This window comes from Triticum urartu, chromosome 2, assembly GCF_003073215.2.
Source record: "Triticum urartu cultivar G1812 chromosome 2, Tu2.1, whole genome shotgun sequence".
In the NCBI taxonomy this organism is placed as follows: Eukaryota; Viridiplantae; Streptophyta; class Magnoliopsida; order Poales; family Poaceae; genus Triticum; species Triticum urartu.
Window position 1 is genome coordinate 82,266,185 of NC_053023.1, and position 6,712 is coordinate 82,272,896.

The window sequence follows — 6,712 nt, forward strand, 5'->3', positions numbered from 1 at the left end:
AGGAGGAGGAGGTGGTGGTGGCGGAGCCAGTGAGTTTGACCAACATTGAAACAATGCTACGAAATGCTCGTGCATTCCGTGAACTTTCACCTGCAGAAGAAAAACGGTGGGCCCGCATGTTGGAACAATGCAACGTTGCTGTCACCCCAGGAAATAAGCTGTCAGTATTCTCAGCTATGGTCACCTTTCTTTAGGTGAAGACATCTGAGCGGATGACCAACAAATCATTCGATGCGATGTTGGCTGCTTTCCACGAATCTTTCCCAGATGCGTCTGAGCTGCCACACACCTATAGTAAAATGAAGAATTTCCTTCATGCAGTTGGAATTGGATATGATATGACCCATGTTTGTAAGAATAATTGTGTTCTGTTCCGGAAGGATTATGCCAACTTAAGTGAATGCCCGAAATGCAAATCATCAAGATGGAAAGATGGCGATGCTGTGAAGAGGATTCCTCATAATGTTCTGAGACATTTTCCAATTACACCAAGATTGCATAGGTTGTTTCATGATGCTGAAACAAGAGAGGATGTACTGTGGCATTCTAGGAACCAAGAGTACAGAGATCAGAATGTAATGAGCCATCCATCTCATGGTAGTGAGTGGAAAAGCTTCAATGATAAACACAAAGAGTTTGCTGCTGACCCAAGAAACATTAGACTTGGCTTAGCTTCAGATGGATTTAACCCATTTGGCCACCAGAGCGCCACATATAGCATGTGGCCAGTGCTTGTTATCCCTTACAACATGCCTCCAAATGTCTGCACCAAAGAAGCAAACTACATGATGGCCTTGCTCATCCCAGGTCCAAAAAGTCCTGGAAAGGATTTTGATTTGTTCATGGAGCCTCTTGTGGAGGAACTTCAACAGCTATGGAAGGGTGTTCTCACTCAAGACCTATATAGCAGCCCACCAGCTGATTTCTTTCTACGTGCTGTTTAAATTTGGTGCATCCATGATTATCCGGCTTTGGGCACTATGTCAGGGCGAACGACACATGGTTATAATGCATGTGTTCGCTGTGACAGGAATCCGCTGTCATACGCAATACTTAGCAAGATCTGTTACATTGGACACCGCCGTTTCCTTGCCAAGGACAAGCCGCATCCTAGAAAATACTGAAGACATGTGTTCAATGTAAAGCATGAAAACCGTGATGCGCCAAAGAGGCTCACCGCCGATGAGTTGCAAGTGGAATTAGAGAAGGTCGGGCATATTACACCAGGAAACCATCCTCGTAATGGTAGTGGGAAAAGGAAGCATGGCAGGGTAGAAGAGAGATTATTGTTTACCCGCAGGTCCACTTTGTGGGACTTGGAGTATTGGAAAGATTTGGATCTGCGGCATAATCTTGATGTGATGCACATTGAGAAAAATATATGTGACAACATTATGGGCACACTTCTTAATATTGAAGGCAAGACGAAAGATACCTTAAAATCTAGGATTGATTTGACACACCTGGGTATCAGAAAGGATTTGCAGGTGCAAAATGAAGGTAAACCACGGGATATGGCACCAGCTGTGTACGTCTTGGACAAGGTAAAAAGAAAAGAATTCTGCGAGGTCCTGTCACGTGTGAGATTCCCACATGGATTTGCTTCCAACCCTGAAAGGAGAGTCAGTGCATATGGAAACAAGGTACAAGGGTTGAAATCATGACTGCCACGTCCTACTTCAAAGGGTTTTACCTATTATCCTTAGAGGATTGGGCCGCCCTGACTTATACAGAGAAGTTACAGAGTTGGGACAATTCTTCAAGGAACTCTGCAGTAGGAATATCATGATAGATGCTTTAGAGCGTCTTAGAGACAAGATACCAACTATCCTATGCGACCTTGAGAAGATATATCCTCCAGCCTTCTTTGATGTGATGGTGCATTTGGCTGTTCATCTACCTGATGAGGCACTACTTAGAGGTCCAGTACAGTATGGCTGGATGTACCCTATTGAAAGGCGGCTAGGCACTTTCAAGGGCTATGTTAGGAACAGAGCTAGACCCATGGGTTCCATTGCAGAGGCCTACATTGCTACAGAAGCATTGACATTTTGCTCAAAATACATTGAAACAGCTGATCAGCTTAGCAAAGAGGTGGGTGAAGACAATCCCGGGCTCAATGTTTTCGATTATTCTGTTCGAGTTACAGGGAAGAGTCGACAAGAGGACAAATCTAAAGATTTGGAAAAAATGGTTTGGTATGTGTTGAATAACTGTCCTGAGATACTACCTTATATCAAGTAAGTGCAGTACTGCAGCTTATACATCGTAATCTACTAAAATTGCGACACATTCTTATATATTTAGATGTTTTACACGATCACTATGTTGTGCAGCATCTACAAAGAGGAGTTACTGCCGCAAAATCCAAGAAACATTGACAAACTGGTTATGACAGGATTTGCGAAATGGTTCAAGAACCATGTAAGCTTTTGAAGTGCACTGTCAGTTTTTTTAATATATTGAGTACATAAGATGATCAGCTTGTCTATTTTCTAACCATAGGTTAAGAAGATGCGGGAGGATGGGCAGGCAGTTGATGATGCCCTTTACTCACTAGCAATGGGTCCTGATACTCGGGTAAGACATTATGAATCTTGCGTTGTTGAAGATGTGCGCTACAACATCCTTGCACGAGACGAAGGTAGGAAGACACAAAATAGTGCCATCATGAGCATGGATACGTATGACAAAGAGACAACTGAAATGTATGCTAACATAACAGACATTGTTCAGTTGCAGTATATCTCCAGTTTCGAGGATCATCAGTGTGTGGTTCTGTTGTGCTATCGTTGGTATAACCTATTTTCCAAGATCGCAAAACCCAGAGCTGATGATTATTTCAAATCCATCAATGTCAAGGCGGCGTACCAGACCAACGAGCCTTTTATTTTGGCAAATCAAGCAACACAGATATTTTTCTTGGAAGACACATTTGCACGTAGCGATGACTGGAGAGTATTGCAAAGGTTTGAGCAGAGGAATTCGTTTAATGAAGTTGCACAACAAGATGATTCTTACACTGCTCCTGATGTACAAGATAACACAGATGTTCCTAATATCTTTGAGAACCATCACGTCAATGACGCCAGCGAAAAGATTGCATGTCGTGCTGTGGACATACAAGAGTTGATCAAGAAGAAGCCAACATTCGAGGACGTTGAGGACGAAGAAGAAGATGACACCGTGGGGAAATACGATTCAGACTGATACACATGGTGAAGATGTTGACGTTGCTGCTGCGGATGATGATTACATTGCTTTTATCGTATTTGCCTGTCAGAAAATGTTTTTTTATCTACTATGTGAAATTGTGTTTGCTATGACAACTGAAACCTGATGAACATGTTGTTTAGTATTTTGCTGTGAGAACATCCCTTGTTATGTATGCTGATTTGTGTTTGGTGATTGTATTACAACTAAAACATGATGACATTGTTGTTTAGTTGTACTCATGTTTGGCTGTGAAACTTGAATTTGATGACATAGTTTGCTGTTGGACTGCAATTTGCTCGACGTCTTCGAATGAGAACAAAGCTGACCCGACAGGGCCTCTGCTATTTATTTATTTATATGAGCAAAAGGGGATACCCCCTGATTTCCGTTAATAGAAATCATTAGATGTTCACAACACTATGCCCAGCCTGCTACACAGGTTTCATTCATTACTAGTTTCAGTAAAGTGCTCATGTCGTAGCCACTGAGTACATCACGAGTGCTACATACACTGCAAATAAAGAGACAATCATCCTACAGAGCATATCGATTTTGCCCATTATCTTCACAAGCTCTTTCATCTCCTCATTGCTGTCAAGGCCATTCAGCAGCTGTTTCTTGGCCATGATCAGAGGAACTGCATCTTTAACCTTCTGCTCTGCATCTTCCTCTTCTGTCGTTCCTTCAGTTACTTGTCCAACACCCCAACCTGCTGGTATTGGGATTCCTCGGCTAACCAAATAATCAGCGTAGTTGCATTCCCCCACATCAGCAACTTCCCAGAAATACAAATCACATGAATCTTCCCTTTTCTGCACGAATCAAATTGGTAGATCATCAACCAAACTATTAAAAAATCAGCAACTGAAAGCAGCAGAACAACACTTAAACATATTATTACCCCATGACTCGGGCATTTGTAGAAGACTCGGCCAGGGTTGCGGATTGTGGTTGAGACGCGACGGATGACTCTGCGTGATTTGCAGCAGTGGCACCACACCAACGGCAGCGGGTTGTGATGAGCAATCGGCTGCGGTGCGCGTGCCGGCGAGGGTGTGATGAGACCCACAGGCGATGGTACGGGTGGTGACTTGGCGCATATCTGGTTGTTGCCTGCTGAAGAGCAGGTGGACGAGCAGCCAGCAGACATGGTTGCTGCGGCCAGAGCTTCTGATGCTAGGCAGAGTAAGTAGAGAAGAGGAGAAGCGAATGTTGGATATGTCAGTTTCATTACTTGCAAAGTAGCATAGCACCATATATAGTCATAGTCTAGGTTTGGATTCGAACCAGCTACAGGAGCACGTCTTTCTTTTTTCTAAAACTCGGCAACGTCTCTTTACTGGTACACTAGCTTGTTCTGTACGCCTTCCCAAGTCTTTGATTTTCTTTCCCTGACAAAATTGAGAGTTCCTGGGACTCGAACCCAAGACCTCTCGGTTGAAAACCAAGGGTGCTAGTCACTTATGTGGCGAACGTTCCCTGTGAGGAGGACGGCAGACAAACGCATTTTCCTTGCAATTTTCTTCCTATATATAAAAAAGTATGCTACTTGGTGTCCGCTTAGTCAACAAACGATTGTGCCAACCTTGATCGTTGGATTGGCATTCAACGTCTGTCGCGTTTCTTCAGTATCTTCTTCCTCGAGCCGCCAAAGCCAAACCAGCGCCAGCGGGACCGCCTGCTCCCGCCTCCCACGGCTGGCTATGATCTTCCCCGGCTCTTGTTCGTTCCCGTCCGAGGCCTCACCATCGTCCTCCGCCTTGGTTCGCTTGCCGAGGAACCGCCCTCCGGTGTTATCAACATGGTCAACAACCGAGAGGAATAAGGAGATGATTGTACATGGTGAGGATGACAGTAGGGACCCAGCAGCACGCGCAGTAATTTTGTTTTTTTGGGACGGAGAAGGGTATCAACTGGGTTGTGCGGGACCCGTGACCCGTCTATCCCAGGCTTTTATTTCATATGTTTAGCACATGACCAGCCCAGTTTGTTTTTTTCCTTTCTGAAAATGGCTAGCCAGCTATTTTGTTTTTTGCAGAATAACCAACGTAGGCCTACTTGCTTTTCTATGTCCTGCTGGGCCGGAAATCTTTCAAGACGAGGAGGGATGCATTTTGCCCAGAAAATGGGCTATAAGTAATAAGAAATGGGCTATAAGTAATAATAAATGGGCTGTAAAATGAAAAAATACAGCAAACAGGCAATTGGTTCCAAAATACTGTTTTCTTTCGGATTTTTATATTTTAAATTTCATTGTTTTTGTGTGGGTAAAATTTCATTGAGTTTAAATTAAGGTATATTTAGATTTAAAATTAATTTGAATCTGGCTAGAAATTTCGGGTTGTATGTTGTTTGGGACAGATTTGGAGGCTGGCTTGTGGGTCTACTAGGTTGACATGTACTTTGGCTTTGTCAACTTAGTCCACAAACGATTCTAGCAGCAATGACCGTTGGATGTTAATCCAATGGCCGTGTTGCTTCTTCAATATCTGATCTTCTTGCTCCAGCCGCCCAGACCAGCTCCGGTGGGACTGCCTGCTCCCGCCTCCCGTGGCCGGCTGTGCTGCCGCACAGGCCGCACCGCCCCACCCTACTTCATTGCTGGCCAGTCCATTCCTCTACTCACCCACACCTCCTGTTATTTTCCGGCGACGGCAGCTGGACCAGTAAACCCTCGTACTCCCCACCGCGTGGGCAACCACTGCCGAGTCTTCCCCGGCTCCGTGTCGTTCCCTTCCTAGGCCTCGCCATCGTCCACCGCCATGGTGCTCTCGGCGCGGCCTGGTCAACTTGGTCAACGAACGACATCCATCGGCCATGGACTGTACGCGCAAAATAATGATTCCTCCACCTGACAGCTGGGACCCACCGGAAGGGCCTGTGTATTTTGCGAAAAAAACGTTCCCCCCGCTGACATGTCGGACCCACCAGCTATAGCTTCGCACGCAAGGAAGTGCCTCCTTATTACGCAAAAAAAAATGAATACCCCCCTGCTAGCTGGGACCCACCATAGTGGGAGGATGACTTGTGGGCCAACTAAGTTGACGGGGACGGAGGGCTTTGTCAACTTAGTCAATATGAATGATTCTAGCTCCAGTGACCATACGATGTCCATCCAACGGCCGTAGTGCTTCTTCAACCTCTGGTCTTCTTGCTCTAGCCGCCCAAAGCAGCGCCGGTCGTGCCGCATGCTCCTGCCTCCCATGGTCGGCTGTGCTGCCGCGGAGGCCTCACCACCCCCTACTATTCCCAACGCTGGCCAGGCCCTGCGGTGATGGCAGCCTCACACCGCAGCCGAACCAGTGAACCCTCGTACTCCTCTCCGCGCGGGCTTCCACTGTCGCGTCTTCCCCGGCTCCGCGTCGTCCCCTTCCTAGGCCTCGCCGTCGTCCACCGCCGTGGTGCTCCCCACGCGGCGTGGTCAACGTGGTCAAGGCACGACTTCCATCAGAAGAGTACTGTACGTGGAGAGGCTGACAGCTGGGTCCACAGCCAC